The sequence below is a fragment of the Esox lucius genome, chromosome 18, assembly GCF_011004845.1.
Source record: "Esox lucius isolate fEsoLuc1 chromosome 18, fEsoLuc1.pri, whole genome shotgun sequence".
Taxonomy (NCBI): domain Eukaryota; kingdom Metazoa; phylum Chordata; class Actinopteri; order Esociformes; family Esocidae; genus Esox; species Esox lucius.
In genome coordinates this window covers 4205172-4226198 of record NC_047586.1, presented here as the reverse complement: position 1 = coordinate 4226198, position 21027 = coordinate 4205172, and the positions used below count along the sequence as shown (strand labels likewise).

At 45.8% G+C, this 21027-nt stretch overlaps 1 protein-coding gene across 4 annotated transcripts in view; it reads right to left on the bottom strand.

The window, feature by feature from the left end:
• Positions 1–21027, bottom strand: part of wnt5b (wingless-type MMTV integration site family, member 5b) — a 99948-nt gene that overhangs the window by 40828 nt on the left and 38093 nt on the right. Inside the window, exon 1 of one of the 4 annotated variants that reach the window (XM_010891998.5) lies at positions 4250–4477. The exons of the other annotated variants lie outside the window; for them this stretch is intronic. The gene's annotated coding sequence lies outside the window, so the exon portion shown is untranslated. Of the gene's footprint in view, positions 1–4249; positions 4478–21027 lie in introns of those variants that run through there. 4 annotated transcript variants of the gene reach the window in all.

Below are 21027 nucleotides of genomic sequence, written 5' to 3'. Positions count from 1 at the left end.
TAGAATTGTCTGTTATAAATTGTATTGCAACATACCAGGTTATTATGACTTTAAGCATCCCGGGCTTATAAGAGCAGACGTCAACTCTGCTAACCTGGCTGACGCAACCTACGTGAATCAATCTGCAGGGAGAGCTGTGACTCACTGGTCTGGACAGGAGCCTATTGGAACTGCAATATTTGCTCAGAAAATGTGAAAGCGTTCTGATTGGTTCCTACTAGCAAATTGCATGCAGAACTTGTCAGTTCGCCACGCCAGAGATTTTGCAGGTATATGTGACAGTTGTGCTCCGCTGGGGGCGGTGCTTTAGGAAAACACAGATTTAGATTTGTCCGGTCTGAAACGGGGATCCAACCAGCGGTGAGCGTCCCCTTCCTTATCAACACGTCTCGCCGACATCATCAAAGCACCTTTTCCGGACGCTAAGTCAGAAGGACATTTAGTCAGGTGTCAGCCTGGATGGCACTTAACCCCGTGAGATGCTCTGAGACACAGCTACGGGCAGAACAATGAGGGTTCGAGACGCACTCGCAGCCCGTTTCATTATGCAACGCAAAAGGTACTGACTTACTAGTCATTAAATACAATAGTGGTGTAATTGTACTGGATGCTGTGCTGTCTGCTGCCTTCTCCACATCAGTATAATTGACAGTGGTCAGGCTGGTTTCAGACAGCCCAGGGTGGATAATGGTAGGCTCTGGGTGGCACTCTGTGTCAGAAGGATAGACGAGCCGGGACTGTCTGTATTCACCACACAGTGCTTGTATGTGAGGAGGGGACAGAGGACAGACCGACAGACACAGCTTGTCTCTGGGGGGGGGATAGAGGACAGAGACACAGCTTATCTGTGAGAAGGGGATAGAGGACAGACAAAAACAGCTTGTCCATGAGGAGGGGGAGACGATCAGGGAGTGAAAAGGAGGAGTGACACACAGAGGGAGAAACCGAACGAGATGCATGACAAAAGGGCAGAGAGACGGACGGAGAGACGGACAATGTGACTGTCAGGCAGAAAGTACAGATGTATGTCCATTCCCAGTTCCCATAGGACAGAGAAATAGATAGGATGACAAACGGTTAGGTGTACATCCAGTATTTTGTCAGGACTAGGTGTACATCCAGGATTTGTCAGGACCAGGTGTACGTCCAGTATTTTGTCAGGACCAGGCGTATGTCCAGTATTTTGTCAGGACTAGGTGTACATCCAGGATTTGTCAGGACCAGGTTTATGTCCAGTATTTTGTCAGGACTAGGTGTACATCCAGGATTTGTCAGGACCAGGTTTATGTCCAGTCCAATTGGTCCCTGGGGACTTCCGTTATCTACCCATTAAGATCATATTGATTCTACCTGCCACACTTTAAACTAGTGGAAGCAGCCATGCTATATCAGTCTGTGGGAGGTAGGGAGGGGGGGGGGAGACTGGACACAACCAGGTCTGTGGAGGATTTAAAGATCAGCCAAAACAACACCAGGAAAGTGCAAGATCCACAACGTTTCTCATTCCAATTGTCATTATTTTCTCTCATTCTCTCATCCAGAGCAACATACAGGAGCATTTAGGGGGAAGTTTCTCATGTCAGATTTGAAAAAAAAAAACAGTCTATTGCAGGTCAGAACTAGTTAAGTAAGAAATGTTTCACCTGGTAATGCACCTGGTAATGCACCTGGTAATGCACCCGGTAATGCCCAGATTCTTTTGATTAAATGTACATGGGGCCACTGCACACCGTGTTTACCCTTTAGAAAAAACGTCAGTTTATTTGCGGCCGCATGTGTGAGGCAGCTTGGACGTGTTTTTAAGCAGCCAACAAGCATGTACGCATCTGTTTGAAGGCACTTAGTTTAGTGTCTTTTTTGCTGGCAGAAACCCCAGCCCTACTGTCCTAAACTCCTGCGTCTTTTTGAGATTGGTCACAGTGCAGGAGAAATCCTTCTAGAACTTACAGTGACGACTAAAGGTGTGTGTGTGTGTGTGTCAGGGTCCAACCAGTGCTCCTCTGGGAGGTTTTGACAGCGTTTGACTGGTGTCATGTGACCTTACTGGGCCCAGGGGCATGCTGGGAGTCCCAACACACACACACACTAAAACAGAGGCAGGCTTGGAGGCTCAAGCTGTCAGGGTACTGACGCCTTCGAAGGGTCGACCAGACCCACCTCACTGCCCCCCCCCCCACAACATCTCTCTCTCTCTCTCAAACACACACACACACACACAGTTTTGCCTTCTGCTGCTGCACGATGGCTCCAAGCTGTCAAAACACTGTCTCTCTCTGTTTCTCTCTCCCCATTCTCTCTCTGCCGTAGTTTAACACTGCTATAACCCTAACCCTAACCCTCTCTTTCCTAGTAACCCCCCCATCCTTTACCCCCCCTTTTCAACCCCCCAGCCAGCATCCTCCATTGTGCTGTATTGTATTAAGTGACAGGTCTGCATGACGGCCCAGGTGTCTGTTTACATATGGCAGGTAACACTACCCCAGCATGACATGGAAGGTCTACACACACACACACACACACACGATCTAACCATTACCAGGCAAAACTGAGATGTCAGGTGACAGGTGGGCATGTAGCATGTTACGTTACATTAATGCTGGTAAAAACTGGGATGTTGCGTTTAAATAAACTGGTTGGTTGCCAGGACATTGTGGACATGGAAATCAAATGGGCTTGTGGACAGGGAAAGCGAATGGGCACTGAGAACAGGGAAAGGGCTTGTGGACAGGGAAAGCGAATGGGCTTGTGTACAAGGAAAGTGAATGGGCTTGTGGACAGGGAAAGCGAATGGGCTTGTGGACAGGGAAAGCGAATGGGCTTGTGGACAGGGAAAGCGAATGGGCTTGTGGACAGGGAAAGCGAATGGGCTTGTGGACAGGGAAAGCGAATGGGCTTGTGGACAGGGAAAGCGAATGGGCTTGTGGACAGGGAAAGCGAATGGGCTTGTGGACAGGGAAAGCGGGTGTTTGGCTAATCCAGTGACATTGATCACTGTGTTCCAGGAACAAAAATGTATCAGATATTGTTCCAATGAATTTGTCTTTTAGCTAGAAATGGGCACAGAAATATCTACGTCGAGACTTGAAACTTTCTTAAGGCATAAAGGTATTTGATGACCAGATTCCTTCTTCGATGGTATCTATTTTGCTCTCTTTCTCCATCTCCCTCTCACACTCTATTTCTCCTACAGCATCTCTCTCTCTCCCTGACACACAGAGAGACAGAGAAAGAGACAGAGAGAGCGCCCGGCAGAAGCCTGGAGCCCCAGAGCAGCGGGGGCAGTTACAGCCGTATGGCAGACATGACTCCCGAGCCAAGACCAGTCTCTACCCACAGTGTGTGTGTGTGTGTGTGTGTGAACACTGGACTGAACACTGCACAGTAAATGTATGTATTGTATATGTGATAGCTAACAGAGTGGGTGGAGAATTTCAACTGCAGTGAGTTTGGAGTGCGTGTGGAGGAGGTTTAAAAAGTACATATGAACAGAGGAGGAAGCTAATGGAAATACAGCAAGCATGCAGAAAACTCTGTCTGAAAGGAGCTTGTGTGTGTGTGTGTGTGTTGGGGTGATATCTGATCTTGCTGAGTATGGTAAAGGGGTGAGTAAGTGCTGAAAGCTGTGTGAGAAGTGTGTGTGTGTGTGTATGAGTGTACAGTTTCGCTTGAGATGAGAAGTTGACTGTGGGTGGTAAAGATTCTAGAGTGGAGTGTGAGTGCACAGTGTGTGTGCGCGCGTGTGTTTGTGTCTTTACTCAGTGTGTGTGTGTGGCAAATGAGATTGACACAGTGAGAGGAAGAGTGAAAAAGGGTCTGAGAGATGGATAACAGGGAGAGAAAGAGAGAGAGAGGGCATGGAGGGAGGTAGAGAAAGGATGAGAGAGGTAATACTCCTCAAACCCATCAGGATAAAATCAATTACATTTCAATTCAAAGGTTTCGTCGACGTGGACATGTTCTGCATTCACGGTGTGAGTTGGAATTACAAAAAAGAAGTAAACACTATTCAGGGAAAAAAATAAATAATGTTGAATGTTGGATTATTAGTTATGCTCAGTGTTTCTAAAAATGTGCAAATAGTACCAGGAAATGATTAGGTACATGTTGATGATATTTACAGTGTTGTCTCTACTCCTCCGGTTGCCCTTTTGTCATGGCAATGAGTCACATCTGGCAGATACACAGACATAGCAGTTTGATTTTGAATATTAGTGTGTTTGCATGATCCAAGGAAAACGTGTGGTCATACATTTTGGCACGCGGTTACGGAGTGCAGCTCGGTTTCCAGCTCTTTTTGTGGATTCTCCGCTGGCTCTGTCCTCCATATTTTCCAAATCTTCGGCACCCCTCACTTCCTTGGTAAAGTCACTTGCAGACATGACAGTCCGTGGGATCCTTGGTAATTCATTCGCATGAAGTAGGTGGAGGAGAAGCGGATTACAGTACGACTCGATAAATGTCAATCCCTTCCCTTCACAGTGCACTACGTTTCACCAGGGGTCCCCTAGGGAAAAAGGTTTAATTTAGGAAGCATGCCAGTATAGAATGGATAGCAGTGGACACGCGTCTGGCAATTATGTTTCTAACCGTATAGCTGATGGGTCATTACCAAAGACAATACAGACAATACGACCTGATCGGGGGGAAACACGTTGGTCGTAGTTATGGGGTCATGGATGGAATACAGCTTGAATCAAATTTAGGTCAAACGTGTTTTGTTTTTTAGCCTACCCTAACCATTTCCTAACCATAACCTTGTACTTAGAATTGAAATCTCCTAAACTGCCTTGAAAAGTTAATTGTGGTCAAATCTGTCTGTATTCAGTCTGGAGTCAAAACCTACATATTTTGCCTGCCTCTGCTCACACAGTGAGCTAGACTAGAGCTAGACAGTGATGAACAAAGCCAGCAGAGTGAAACAGGGAAGGTTTAGCTTGTCAAAGCTTTTGGCCGGTTTTCCACCCATCCCAGGACTGGCTTGAACATTTCCCAGTCTTCGAATATAGTGTTTAAGTTCCAACAGCGCTTCGCTATCTATGTAGCGCACTTCAGTAACGTCAGCCTACAGGGTTATGCTAACGAGAAGTGGAGACATTTGTGACGCAGCATTAAGCTTTCAACAGACCCAAGGCCAGAGTGGCAGACGACAACATATTCACAGTGCAAGGAATGTGCTTGCAGAATGTTATCATTTTACTCTCTCACTCTCCTGGTCTCACTCTCTCTCTCTCTCTCTTTTTGTCCTTCACACTGATTTTTCTCTTCCTCTATCTCAGTATTTTTTCCTTTCCTTTCATTACTTTCTTCCTTCCCCCTCTCTCTCTCTCTCTCTCTCTCTCTCTTTCCTCTCTGTCTAGGCTCAAGGTCCAGTGGGCGGCAAGCTGTAGAAGACAGCAGCAGTTATACAACAGGAAGTGAAGCTTTGAGACAAATAGACTGGTTTGATCAAGTTTAGTGCCTCTCTCTCCAGAGAAGACCTTTCAATTTAGCCTGCCTTGTGTGTGTTGTTGTTGTTGTTGATGTTGATGATGTTGTTGTATGTATGTATGCACGTGTGTGTGCATGCTCATCTTAGCATGTGTGTGTGTGTGTGTGTGTGAGGAGAAGAGGAGAAGGCACAGGATGATAAACGGATGATGGGTGAGGAAGAGAAGGCGAGCAGGAGGTTCTCTGTATGTTTCAAACTGGAGATCAACGATGATGAACGTTCATAAAGCCAAGTGGTAAACATTTTCAGTGAGCTTGTTCCTCTTGTGTCGGTGTGTTTCAAAATGCAGAGTATTCGGGGCGGTGTGTCATAATATTACGAAAGGGCCAGTCACGAACAGAGACAAAGTGGCTTAACGTCACATTAACACCTTATAGTGTTTCACACACACATACACCAACACACACACACACACACACACACACACACAAGCTATCCTTTTGTGCATAAGAAAAAATAATATAATTTATACAATTATTATCATTCCCTATTCCCTAAACTGAACCCTAACCTCAACAGCCTAATGCTCAGCCCAAACTTAACCCAACCTTTAACCTTATACTATGTGTCTCTCTCTCTCTCACACACACACACACACACACACACACACACACACACACAGTCTGCTACATGGCTGAGTACCTAGAAGAGTATTGTCAGCAAAATCGAGATGTGGAGATTGTGAGGGAAAGACATTTCCACAAGCCAGTAGGGCTGGGGAAAGAGAGGAGGTTCTCTGACTGGAGATTCCCTTATTTGGGCTTACAGACCACATGCACAAACACACACACAAACACACATACAGAGGTGAAAATACCCAGACAATCAGCCCATACGTGGTAGGGGCTTGGGGCACTTGTGGCCAGGGACCGAACAGACAGACACATGGAAGCATAGTTCATTAGATCTGAGGGGGCTAACGAAGGATCAGTTTTCTATGTTCCACCCTAATGTGTGTATGTTTAGTATCTGGTATTTCAAATAGTTTTCCATACTTTTCAAACACACAAGTGCAAATATACAAACACTACCAATTAGTAAAACTTAAAAAATATGATTGAATATCTGGATTAAATCAGGTGATTTCTTCACAGATACATTCCAATACCCTTTGAACAACAAAAATACGGAAATTCACTTAGTATTTTTGTCAGTTATGAACCACATCACTGTCTTGGGATGAGAACACTGGGATGAGAACGTTGGGATGAGAACGTTGGGATGAGAACATTGGGAACTGCGATGCAGAATGCAAGCCTAGGTGGTTTCTTCCTTCTACCTCCATTCCCTTTTCGCCTCTTTCTCTTCTTCTCTTCAGCCCCTTCACCCACTATCATTCTGTTCGCCTTTCTCTCTTTTGACCTCTCTCCCTCCCTCTCCCTCTTTCGCCTCTCCACCGCTCCTGTCTGGAGTTGGATGGATGTCACCCCGAAATGCAGTTTTTGGGGCTAGACATACAGTCACACAAACACTCTGGCTGGCTGCTCCTTCCTGGGGGAGATCTCATGCCTCCCTCCCTCTCCATCCTGTCTCCCCTACCTCCCCCAGTCTCCCATCTCGTTCTCCTCAAGGCTGTGGAAATGTCTGACTTTATGTGACTGTGTGGTATTCAGAGAATTCACAGCCTCTCTCCCTAACCCTGTGTTCTCTGTACTTCTCTTCCTTACTTGGTTTCTCCTGGTCTGTCTGTCTTTTGCAATCTCTCTTTATCTCTCTCTGTCCTCTCTCTCACGACGGTATGATCCCAGGGAAAATGTGTCTCTAATGTGCCGCTACATTTATATCTTCCTCACCCTCTTTCTCTCGGTCCCCCTCTTTCTCACTCCTCCTTATTCTCTCCATCTTAGTGCATTATCTCTGTTCACTCCCACATTTGTCCCTCAACTCCAGGGATCCAGCCACTGGTCTGGAGACAAGTGGTGGGTTGGGAATTTCAGTAGGTTCTTTTAGGGTTTTCACATTTAAACATTGGGAGAACCTCTGAACGTTCTCTGGAGACCACTTTTAGTGGATCTTCAAAGAACCTTTTGAGTAACTTTTTGGGGTTTGACTTGGTAGGTTTGGCGATTAGCTCTTTGAGGAACCCATCTCATCTCATCTTCATGTATCGGGTCGCGGGGGCAGCAGCTCCAGCAGGGGACCCCAAACTTCCCTTACCCGAGCCACATTTGCCAGCTCTGACTGGGGGATCCCGAGGCGTTCCCAGGCCAGTGTCAAAATATAATCTCTCCACCTGGTCCTGGGCCTACCCCGAGGTCTCCTCCCAGCTGGACGTGCCTGGAACACCTCTCTAGGGAGACGTCCTGGGGGCATCCTTACCAGATGCCCGAACCACCTCAACTGGCTCCTTTCGACGGAAAGGGCTCTACTCCGAGTTCCTCACGGATGGCTGAGCTTCTCACCCTATCCCTAAGGGAGAAGCCAGCCACCCTTCTGAGAAAACACATTTCAGCCGCTTGTACTTGCAATCTTGTTCTTTCGGTCATGACCCAGCCTTCATGACCATAGGTGAGGGTAGGAACGAAAATTGACCGGTATATCGAGAGCTTTGCCTTCCGGCTCAGCTCTCTTTTCGTCACAACGGTGCGGTAAAGCGAATGCAATACCGCCCCCGCTGCTCCGATTCCCCCGGCCAATTTCCCGCTCCATTGTCCCCTCACTCGCGAACCCCGAGATACTTGAACTCTTTGAGGAACCCTTAAAGTAAATTATTTGAAATACACTTTTACCTTTTCCTATGAAGAACATATATGGGTTCCCCACCAGTACCAATGAAGAACATTCTCTTTTGTAGAGGGGTTGACAAGAGGGAGATTGGGGCAGGAGGAGGGGAGAAAAGAGGAGGGAAGTGGCTGAGTAAGGGGGATGGAGGGCCAGGGTCAGGGAGTGAGTAGAGAGATGGGGGGAGGGAAGGTGGCAAGAAGGTGAGAACAGGGAGGAAGAGTATAATCAAGGAAGGAAGGAAAACAAGATTTTAGGGAAGATAACTGTGGGATTGTCTTCTTGTCTCCAACTATTTTTATAACGTTTATATAATTTTGTTTTTATATGCATACAAACTATTGTTCCAATATTTGTCGGCAAGCACATTTCATATGCCATATGGGATGATCACAAGATTGTTATATGCAATTGCGTTAAACATGAATGCCATAACCCAGCATTAGGAGGGACGCATGCAAACGTTTCTAGCTAGCTAACGCGTGCTTACTATTCTTTGCTTATAGAGAAATGTAATACCTGTGAGCGTGAATGAATGCAATTTGATATTAACTTTTGTAGCTGTGAGTTTCGAAAGCAAACACGATGAAGAATGTAATGTTATTGTCCCAGAGTTATGCCATCGCATTGGGCGAGGCAGCCATTTTGAAACTGCCATTTGTACCCAAACAACTAGGCATATTATACATATTCTTAATACTTGTAAGTATTTGTAAATGTTCTGTCCTCCTCTATTTGCACTTCTGGGTACATGCTAACTGCATTTCATTGTACTGTACTTTTATTGTTCAATGACAATAAAGCTGAATCTAATCTATAGTACCAGCCACCTAGTGTAGGGAAGCTTCGTTGGCTTGGTAACAGCATTATAATACATGCTATTGATACACCGTTTTGGGATTAATTATTACTAGCAAGCCAGCTATGCAAGAATGAGGAATATTGGTCGATTTCTTCTAGTGGCCCAAAATACGTGGTACCCCTGGGCTTGAATAACCTCTGTGTCATTAAACAGTTCAGTGTTAACGATCCTTTCTGGAAAAAAGCACAAGGAACAACGAGTGGTGTCAGTATTCTGCCATTTTAAGTTTGCTCATTCGGGAATGTCAACAACATGGACAAAATGTGCATCATTCTATGCCAAAGATTGTGACTTGTTCATCCGACCGCAGACTCTGCACACTAAAGCGTTAAAAAAAATGCAGCTACAAGATTTCGTCTCAATCCATACTTGCCAGAACATCAACTATACGTTAAAAATTACTAGGTCCTTGGCATAAAACAAAATGCATCGGCTTGGTATACACCGATTCTTTTGGCGTATCTTCAATAGAGAAAGAAGTGGACATATAAATCATAGCACGGTCAAATGGCCGGCGTTCAGGCTTTGCATGAATGGGAGAAGAGAGATACAGGCAGATGCAGAGAGCGCTCCCATACAGTAATAGGAGATGGGAATCTTTCAACAGGGAATCTTTCAACTGTGGTTCTACCTCAACAGGAATGAGGTAGAACCACAGTTCTACCTCATTCATCGGTCCCATAACACTGTTATCATCTCACAGCACACACTGCATGAGCCCTGGTAATAGGACAACGTTAGTCAGCGTACGGAGGACGGGATGCATTTGGAAACAGGGCCAGCTAGGGGAAGCATCCCCCTCTTCCCGTTCTCTTCTACATCATGTAACTGGTTCTGATCCTTGGTCCAGATAATCACCACTCGGAACCAGTTTTGCTGTAAACAGGACATAAGCTGGCCTTCTGATTAGACCTATTCTTAGAAATTAGAAATGGGCCGACTTTCATTACTTGTCCACTGTGTGTGTGTGTATTTGTTTGTTTGTTTGTTTGTTTGTTTGTGTGTGTGTGTGTGTGTGTGTGAGTGGGGGGGGGGGGGGGGGGGGGGGGGCTTGTGAATTTAGGATTTTTGGCTTGTGTCAGATGGAACCAGTTTAGACCAGAGGAGAGATATTAGCGTTGACATTGTTCCTTGATCATTATAATAACCTGTTCATGTTTATGAACTGTTGATCTCTGGAACTGTTCGTGTTCGCTTATGAACTGTTCTAGAGTGAGGGAAAGATAGAGGGACAGTGATGAGACAAATATATGGAGGGAACAAAAAGAAAGTGAAGGGGTCAGAGAGAGGGTGCGACAGAGAGAGAGGATAGATTATTGCCTCTTAGTGACCCCATAAGAGCGGTTGTACAAAAACATCCTCAATGCCGTGTTAATTTGGCAATGACACAGAACAGGCTTTATGTTGCTACGGCAATGACAGGACTTCAATTACAGAACAGGCTTTGTGTTGCTACGGCAATGACAGGACTTCAATTACAGAACAGGCTTTGTGTTGCTACGGTAATGACACAGGACTTCAATTACAGAACAGGCTTTATGTTGCTACGGCAATGACACAGGACTTCAATTACAGAACAAGCTTTATGTTGCTACGGCAATGACAGGACTTAAATTGCAAAACAGGCTTTGTGTTGCTACGGCAATGACACAGGACTTCAATTACAGAACAGGCTTGGTGTTGCTACGGCAATGACACAGGACTTCAATTACAGAACAGGCTTGGTGTTGCTACGGCAATGACACAGGACTTCAATTACAGAACAGGCTTGGTGTTGCTACGGCAATGACACAGGACTTCAATTACAGAACAGGCTTGGTGTAACTATGGCAATGACACAGGACTTCAATTACAGAACAGGCTTGGTGTTGCTACGGCAATGACACAGGAATTCAATTCATGAGCAGGCTGGCACACACAACAGACCTGGGCTGGCTGTCACCTTATGATACGTCCTCATTGTTTGATAGTCAATATAGTTGGCGTTGCCAGTCTCACAATTCTATATGAATTCTGAATTGATGGTGATTGTAAATTGTTGTTTCAAAACATGTGTCTGACACAGTGGGACACGAGGGCTATTCATGTACTGTTGCACTGGAGGAAATAATATTACCAGCTGAATGCCCTGAACCTACTTAACGCCACTGGCAGCTAGTGTAAGACTGACACTATGACCACATATCTATTTTATTACTAACTTGTTTTCACTTCTTATATATTATTTTTATTCTATTTTTGATGCATGCTTTTCTGGAGACCAAGCATTCCATTGGCAAAAACGTTGTTGTTAATGTGCAATGACAAATTAACTTGAAATGTGACGTTAAGCGAGAGCCATGAGAAAACAAATGTTGAACTGATTCAAATTAAAGTCTTGACAGGTTGATTATGTCAATCGATTGTGTAAGTGGGAGGGCAACACTGGAATCCGGTGTGCTTTTGCCCGGGCAAAAACCAAAACATGCACCCCTTGGGGTCCCCAGGACCAGGATTGGGAAACTCTGTCCCAGACAGTACTAAACCCTCCACCCCCCTCCCCCGCTTTAACCATTCTATCCCCCAATCGGGGGCATTGTTTTGCATTTCAGCTGCAGACCCAAAATCGCGCACTATTCTCGAATTGCCACTGGTCAGAAGTATATAGGGATTAGTGTGCCATTTGGAACAGCGTGCCTGCAGATGTGTGTTGGGTTCTGAGAATGCCTCAGTGACCAAGGTTATTCCTGAACTTTTTAGAGACTTCAGAGGTATACATTTCAATTTAAAGGGCTTTAGTGGCATTGGAAAGGTTTGTTCATGTTGCCAAAGCATGTGAAAAAAGTGAAATATAGTAAAAAAAACATCAGTGAAAACTAGGACGACAAAAGCCTCTGAAACTCTACGTTTTCATGAGTAAAATAGGTCCATAGCCCCCTTTAATTAACTAACGCTTGCACATTATCACAGACTTATGATGGCATCTTCGTTGAGTAAAATGTACTTCCTGTTACTGGGCTGTGTGGATGTTCCACCTCGCTACTTCAGGAAGACCAAACTGACCGTAAGTCACTCAGGATATGAGCATCTGCTAAGTGACTAACATCTCTCTCTCAGAAAGAGTGATGAAGGCAGGGAGACCGAGGACAGAGGAGAGAGATTCTATAATTGTTTTTCACACTTTTGTTATTTGTTGTTTTTTGTATTTTCTTTTCCACTTGCTTTGGCAATGTTAACAAAGGTTTTCATGCCAATAAAGCATGTTAAGTGGTAATGACTTGAGCCAGAGTGAGTGAGAGAGAGGCAGAGAGAGAAAGAGACTGATAGAGAAAGACAGAGAGAGAGAGAGGGGGAGAGAAGAGAGGGAGAAAGATTTTTCTGAAAGGAATATGGAGTATGAAGTAAAGCACGAGAGCAGATATAGAGAAGTAGTTATAAATATATATATATATAATTTATATTCTTCCACAAATGCTAACCTACATATTACATCCTTACCTACAATGCATTAATCAGACCAGACTCTTCAAGCCCAATGAGTCCAGGTCAAAAAGCAGAGCACTATTTATAGAACATCAGACCTTTGGGGTACAGACCAAATATTATAGAACGTCAGGCCTTTGGGGTACAGACCAAATATTATAGAACGTCAGGCCTTTGGGGTACAGACCAAATATTATAGAACGTCAGGCCTTTGGGGTACAGACCAAATATTATAGAACGTCAGGCCTTTGGGGTACAGACCAAATATTATAGAACATCAGGCCTTTGGGGTACAGACCAAATATTATAGAACGTCAGGTCTTTGGGGTACAGACCAAATATTATAGAACGTCAGGCCTTTGGGGTACAGACCAAATATTATAGAACGTCAGGACTTTGGGGTACAGACCAAATATTATAGAACGTCAGGCCTTTGGGGTACAGACCAAATATTATAGAACGTCAGGCCTTTGGGGTACAGACCAAATATTATAGAACATCAGGCCTTTGCGGTACAGACCAAATATTATAGAACGTCAGGCCTTTGGGGTACAGACCAAATATTATAGAACGTCAGGCCTTTGGGGTACAGACCAAATATTATAGAACGTCAGGCCTTTGCGGTACAGACCAAATATTATAGAACATCAGGCCTTTGCGGTACAGACCAGATATTAGGAAGTAAAAGTAATGTGGGGCAAGTGGCTGTATTTTCTCACTCTCTCATGATCACTCTCCCTCTTTCTCTTTCTCACTCCCAGAATTTCCCTTATGCTCCCTCTCTTTTCATTCACACTTCTTTTGTTGCTCCTTCTATCTCCCCCACCTGACTGTCCTCGCTCCAGTTGTCCCTCGTTCTCTCTCACTGTTCCGTTCATATTTAACGTATCGGTCCAGGGTGAAATGAGTGCATGCAGCTCAGCACAGAAGATCACAGACAATTAGCATGACATTTCATGCGTCTCAAATGGCACCCTATTTTCTGTGTAGGACACTTCCTGTAACCAGAGCCCATACGATTCTGGTCAGAGTAGAGAGTGTGGAGTGTATGTAGAGATCAGGGCACCATTTAAGACACGGCATTTAATAACAGTGTTGAAGGTCAGACTGTCAGTCACCCAGTTAGTCAGTCAGTCAGCCAGTCAGTCAGTCAGTCACCCAGTCAGTCAGTCAGCCAGCCAGCAACGCAGTCAGTCAGTCACCCAGACAGTCTGTTTGTCAGTCAGTCACCCAGCCACCCAGTCAGTCAGCCACCCAGTCAGTCACCCAGTCAGTCAGTCAGCCAGCCAGCAACGCAGTCAGTCAGTCACCCAGACAGTCTGTTTGTCAGTCAGTCACCCAGCCACCCAGTCAGTCAGCCACCCAGTTAGTCAGTCAGTCACCCAATCAGTCAGTCAGCCACCCAGTCAGTTAGTCACCCAGGCAGTCACCCAGTCAGTCAGTCAGTCACCCAATCAGTCAGTCAGCCACCCAGTCAGTTAGTCACCCAGGCAGTCACCCAGTCAGTCAGTCAGTCACCCAATCAGTCAGTCAGCCACCCAGTCAGTTAGTCACCCAGGCAGTCTGTTTGTCAGTCAGTCACCCAGCCACCCAGTCAGTCAGCCACCCAGTCACCCAGCCACCCAGTCAGTCAGTCAGTCACCCAATCAGTCAGTCAGCCACCCAGTCAGTCAGTCAGTCAGTCAGCCACCCAGTCAGTCACCCAGCCACCCAGTCAGTCAGTCAGCCAGTGTCTCCAAACTGCAGAATAAGGTCTGTGAGGCTACTGATCTGTGAAGGACACACTTCAGTAGTTTCAATTAGTTAACCAGGTGATTTAGATAAATAACCAACAATAACCTTTGATTTTCTGGTCAGAGTCCATAGATACAGTGTGTGTTATTGGTTTTTAAATGAACTTGCTGGGCCCATTGCAGGTTTTCCTTCCAAAAAAAGTGTATGTTTTTTCAGAATCTTTAAATCAATATGCTGTCTATCCTTACCCATGCCCAAGCCATCTATCCTAACCCATGCCCAAGCCATCTATCCTAACCCATGCCCAAGCTGTCTATCCTTACCCATGCCCAAGCCATCTATCCTAACCCATGCCCAAGCCATCTATCCTAACCCATGCCCAAGCTGTCTATCCTTACCCATGCCCAAGCCATCTATCCTAACCCATGCCCAAGCTGTCTATCCTTACCCATGCCCAAGCTGTCTATCCTAACCCATGCCCAAGCCATCTATCCTAACCCATGCCCAAGCCATCTATCCTAACCCATGCCCAAGCTGTCTATCCTTACCCATGCCCAAGCCATCTATCCTAACCCATGCCCAAGCTGTCTATCCTTACCCATGCCCAAGCTGTCTATCCTAACCCATGCCCAAGCCATCTATCCTAACCCAGGCCCACCTGCCAACGTGCCACTAGCACATCATTATATCAGGCTGTTTCCTCCAAATGTGGCTTTGCCTGAGTTTGAGTTACAGACATAAAGGAGTCTAGAGCGTTGCCAAGAAAGAAAGACAGGAAGAAAACAGAAAGGTAACACCGAGGCCAAACTGTCCAATAATTAATCTTGTGGGGGACTAAAAAGAAATGAACAAAGGAGACCACACAACGTAGTGTGTGATCTTTAATGTTTCCCCCTCGCCTGATCTGAAAGAACCAGCAGGACCGATGACCGATATCCCTCCCCCAAACAGTTGGGTGCATACTTACGAAGGGTTCCTCTGGGCCCAGAACCCCCCAGACGGATCCGGAGAACGCAGGCTAACCAAATTAAATAACCATCTTGTGACTGTCAGGCCTTGGAACGATGCCAGAGGCAACAGACAACAACAGACAACAACAGACAACAACAACAACAACCGCCGCTGCCTCAACAGCAGTTACCAGCCTCAGGGAGGAGGAGACAGCAAGGAGAGACAGTGAGAAGGAGCAATAAGAGCAGGGGGAGGGAAGCGTTGAGGGAGTGACGGAGCGGGAGAGAAGAAGTCTTCTCATGCTTTGTTGATTTCCAAAAAGAATTTAGCATTTAGGGTTGGCTGTGCGAATGAATGGTGGTGGACGAGGACTATGTCACAGTATTAGAAACGACACGCAAAAAGAGCAATAAATTAACATTTGAACTGTACAATACACAGAGAGATTTCCTCCCTCAGGGCAGAGGTGGGGCACAAGGATGTAGGTTGAGCCCTGATCTTTTCAAAATTCATGAATTGTCAGGAGCACCAGAAATGTCTTCAACAACCAGGCCTCACGCTACTGGACTTCAACTGGAGATCTACTGTTCTCAGATTATCTGCCGTTCCTGTCCCCAACCATGGAAAGGCCGAGGCAGCACACATTCTCGCAGACCTGCGCCACGTTCTCGCAGACAGTGAATCACAGAGAGACAAATATAAAAGTGTATCCCCTCCCCCCCCCCCACCACATGCTAGAACCATGTTTCAATATTTTACCCAGCAGACATTAGAGTCCAACAGTGCCTGATTTGTTTATAGATTGTTTGTGGGTCTGTGTGATTGGAGGGAAATAATGTGCATCTAGTGTGGTCATACATTTGGGTGAACGGTCAGGAGGTGCAGCTCTGTTTCCCTCTCATTTTGAGACCAGTGTGCACATAGTCTCTTCTCTGAAAAGCCAGGTCCTTCCATGGCATCCTCGCTCAATAACAAGGCCATGGCTCTGTACATAGTCAAGGCTTTTCTATATTCTGAGTCTGTTACAGAGGTCAGGTGCTCCTTCTCTCTCCCAGCTAGCTCTCTATCACTAAGCAAGCTTTCTGAATGAATATACAATTTAAAAGGCTGTATTGGAATTGCAAACATTTGTTTACATTGCCAAACCAAGTGGGAAATAATATAAAAATCTATTGTAGTAAATATTACACCAAAAAGGTTTCAAAGGGATAAAGACATTGCCAGTTTTATTATTAACTGTGTACAAAAATGTACAAAAGTGAATTATGAATGACAGGTGAAAATCAAAGAACATTGAGAAGAAAGAGAATATTGGTTGCCCTTTTCTCGTAGCAACAGGTCACAAATCTTGTCTTTGATTGTACAGAAATTGTTCTTCTAGCTAGCTCTCTACATTTTATCTACATTTAACAGGCTTCTTTGGCATGGGAAACATTTGTTTTTTCAGTGCCAAAGGAAATGGACAATAAGATATAGATAATAAAAGTAAAACTAGAAATTCACAGTAAACACACAGAAGTTTCAAAAGGATAAAGGCTCTTCAAATGTTACATTATTAGCTATTTTCAGTGTACATCTCTCCCTCTTGCATTCTTTCTGTCTCTCTCTCCTTTGAGCCAGATTTCCCTCTCTCTCTCTGTCTCTCTCTCCTTTGAGCCAGCTTTCCCTCTCTCTCTCTCTCTCTCTCTCTCTCTCCTTTGGACCAGCTTTCCCTCTCTCTCTCTCTCTCTCTCCTTTGGACCAGCTTTCCCTCTCTCTCTCTCTCTCTCTCTCCTTTGAGCCAGCTTTCCCTCTCTCTCTGTCTCTCTCTCCTTCTGCCTGGCAGCTCTCTCTCCCACCCTGCAGGAAACCCTTCCATCATTCTCCACATTCCTCACACATTCCAGCTCTGGTTTCACCGTGTGTCTACTCTCCCCCTCTCCTGCTCTCACTCTCTCATGCTCTCCACCTTTTTGTCCTCACTCTCTTCCTGCCTCTGTCCACTGTCTCTGTCTTCCTGCTCTTTCTTTTCATCATCCCTTCATCCCCTGCTCACTCTCCCAGCCCAGCAGCCAAACAGCAGACCAGCAGGCCCGTCAAGGCAGGGGGCTCGCCTGAACCCTCCTCCCCCACAGCAGTGCTTTCTCATTCAGTCTGGCTATCTGCTGGCTCCCAGTCAGACTTCCAACATCCTTTACCCTCTCCGTCTCTCTTTCTGTCTGTCTGTCTCTCTCTCTTTCACTTAAATTCAAAGGGTTTGCGGGCGCTGGAAACATTTGTTTGCAAGTTGGAAAATAAGTAACAAAATAATAGAAGTTTGAAAAAAGGACCGTCTCTCCATCTCTCTGTCTCCTTTTTCATTATATTCTTCTCTCAATAGCCCACATCTCCCATCAGTCTTCTTCATCTGCTTCTTTGTTTCCTAACTTCCATTTCTCTGTTTCATCCATTGTTCTTTGCAGAGAGAGAGGGACATGTGAAGAATAACATTTAAATTATTTGAGCAATTTTGCACCGACAAAGAGGATAAAATGAAAAGGTTTGGAAAAGCTAGAAGCCGCTATTGACCAGTTGGGGCATTGCCTCCTCTCAAAGTTGAGGAAGTAAAATTTGGAACCCTTTAACACGATGTTATTATACACACCCCGACTTATATATACACAAAAACACGTTTGTTGTGCTTTGAGTGGATCAGAAAAAGTACTACAAACCCTAATCTTAACCTCAATCATCACCTAACCTTAAACTCACTCTTATGTCTAACATTGCATTTTTCCTCGTGTGGATCAGCGAAAAAACATTGTGGTGACTGAATTGTCAGGTTTAACAGTAAAACCCGGATCACACACACACACACACACACACACACGTTTGTTGCACAATAAGGGTTAGGATCTAACCCCTAACTCTAACCTTAACTCCTAAAACTCATAAACCTAACCCCAAGCATAAAAAGTCATTTTTATAAGAAAACATTTGAAAGATGTCCTCACAAGTCCTGATTTGCCACGGGTTAATATACTTGTGGGAACATCTGGACCTCACAAGTAAAGTAGTATACAAGTGCGTGCACACCCCCACAACCCCACCCACACCTCCACACCCATTCCCCCACGCAAGCACACACACACACACACACACACCCCCCCCCCCCCCCCCACACACACACACACACCCACAGGTTACCTCATCTCCAATCCCTCCAATAGGATTAAGGATTAACAAAAGACTAAACTCTTTCCCAGAGACAGACTCAGTTCAGTCTCAGTTTTGAAATACAGCATGACAAAATGTTTGGTTATGTACTGTCGGTCGATTGGAATATCCACCTTCAAAATCATTAAAACTGGCCTTGTTTAATACACTGTGTGTTGTTCAACATATTGTGAGTGCGTAGAAGAAACAGAAGCAGGGACACAAATGGGACCCAATAATAAAAATGTCTAAAATTGCAGCATAATAAATCTGTTTTAGGACTTGCAATGGGCTCGACCCTAGCTGTGTGAGGTTAAACGCTGCCCAGTCCACAGTCCAGTAACAATACTTTGGCATTCCATCACGAACCTAACACCCACACTCTCCTGCCCCCAGCAATACATAATGCAATGCAGGACGAAACCAACCAACCAAACACAACACATCTACATTCAGCCCATAACCTCCCATAATCTTCATGTTACTTTTCCCCCCTCCAAAGGAACCTTTTTAACTTAGGGTAGATGCTTTTTGATATTGGCCTTTTAACTTATGGTAGATGCTTTTTGATATTGGCCTTTTAACTTATGGTAGATGTTTTTTGGTATTGGCCTTTTAACTTATGGTAGATGTTTTTTGGTATTGGCCTTTTAACTTATGGTAGATGCTTTTTGGTATCGGCCTAACCAACCGCAACCCGGCGACTTTTACTGTTTATGTGTTAAGGTATCAGCAGGACCAATGCAGGTATGTCCCTGCTCGTTTTGTTACACTTAGTTCATTAGTGATTACACCATTGGCCACTGGAAAAAAATTAATCCCATTTAAAATAAAATATTGGCCAAGCAACAGTCGAGGTGTTGGGGGGCTTAGTCAGTGGAGATTTCTGTGTTTCATCGCACTCTAGTGTCTCACTCAGACAGGTTTGGCAAAAAGCTGAGGGTGTTTGTGGACTACGTGAATCCCCAACCTCACCGATCTCTCTGACATGCTGCTACGGGCTGGACCAATGTAGGCCGGCAGGGTGGCTTGGCAGGTTGGACCAGGAGGAAGACATGCGGAGATCTTAATGTCTCACAAGAAAGCTTGGCAGGGGAGTGGGTTTCTATGGCTCCAGCTTGAGTTCCTGCCCATCTGATAGAAAATTAATCTAACCGTGTTCTTCTGCTTTGCAACAAAAATGAGTACCGGCACCTACTTCAGTCTACACAGCTTCTAATAGCGGCCTGTCACTCATTCCCGATGGGTGAAATTTTCCCAGGGGGCAGTTGGTTTGGGGGTGGCAGACTGTCATACCAGTCACAGAGGGCCTGACTGGTGATCTCAGCAGAACGGTGCACTGTCTTACATTGTGTCCGTAAAAACGAAGGAAAACATTTGTGAAACCAACAAGACATCCCTCGTTACGATTTAGAACTGTGGGACGACGACTTCATAAATGCTGCGCTCACAGCCGGGAGAACAGTGAAACGCCGGCCATGACCGTAAATATTAACGAGGATCATTATTATTATTATTATCTATTCATCCGGCCGGGTGACGACACCCCCAAGTCAAGAAGAACGGCCTCGACGACACCCCCAAGTCAAGAAGAACGGCCTTGATGAAACTTGCATAAAAGCATGAAAGCCCCTTTCATGTCCTCTGGAGTGGTGCGTTTCATCACTCCATCACGACGACAGAGGGAATGGAGAGACGATGAGGATGAGGATGAGGAAGGCTGCGGCCGCGTCTCAAACGCCACCTCGTCCAATGTCTAGGGCCCTTCTTTTGACCAGGGACCCGTTCCACGCTGTGCAGGGACCAGGGTGACGTTTGGACCGGAGGCAGTCAAACAGAGAAAATGAAGGGGCCAAGCTCTGAACCCGCTCCAGTGAGAATCCCTGACATGCGCGGCCACGGCCCGGGCCAATCAGAAGGGCCGAGCACAACTACAGCGGAACTGAATCAACACCCGGGGGTCTGGGGGAGTTGGGAGGCGTTCCTGGCGCTAGCGTGAACATTCCTCTTTCACTCCGAGGGTGACTCGACGGTGGTTGATATTAGTGCGTGCCAAAACGGTTGGAACCAGACCGGCCGGGTTTGGGGTCTGGCGTTGACTGAGTACACATGAGAGACGAGGAGGAAGAAACAGATAGGGCTTGTTTTCAGACCTCCCAAGAGCCCACCATGAATCATTGACTGGCCCAGCCTGCCTGCCCAGCGCTGTCTGTCTGCCCATTACCCATCTGTCTGTCCTTACAGACCCACACTGAAAGTCCATTCACAGACAGAGGGAGAAAGAGAATGATAAAGAGACAGAGGGAAGAGGGTGAGTATTAAGAGCATTCTAGCCTGCTACACTGTAAAGACTCCCTAAGACTCTAGGGCCCTTCTCCAGCGGGGGGGGGGGGGGGGGGGGGGGTCCTGGCCTGACATCACTACTACACACACACACTCACACACACACTCTCACACTCACACACACAGCTGAAAACCGATCCTTGCACTAGATCTTCTTACACACACAGGCTGCCAGCAAATCCACGGACGGAGAGAGGAAAGGAGAGAGAGGAGTGAAGAGGGAGGTAGGAAAAGTGTGAGCGGGGTGAGAAAGAGAGAGAGACAGGAAGAGAGAGAGAGTGAGGGAGGGAGA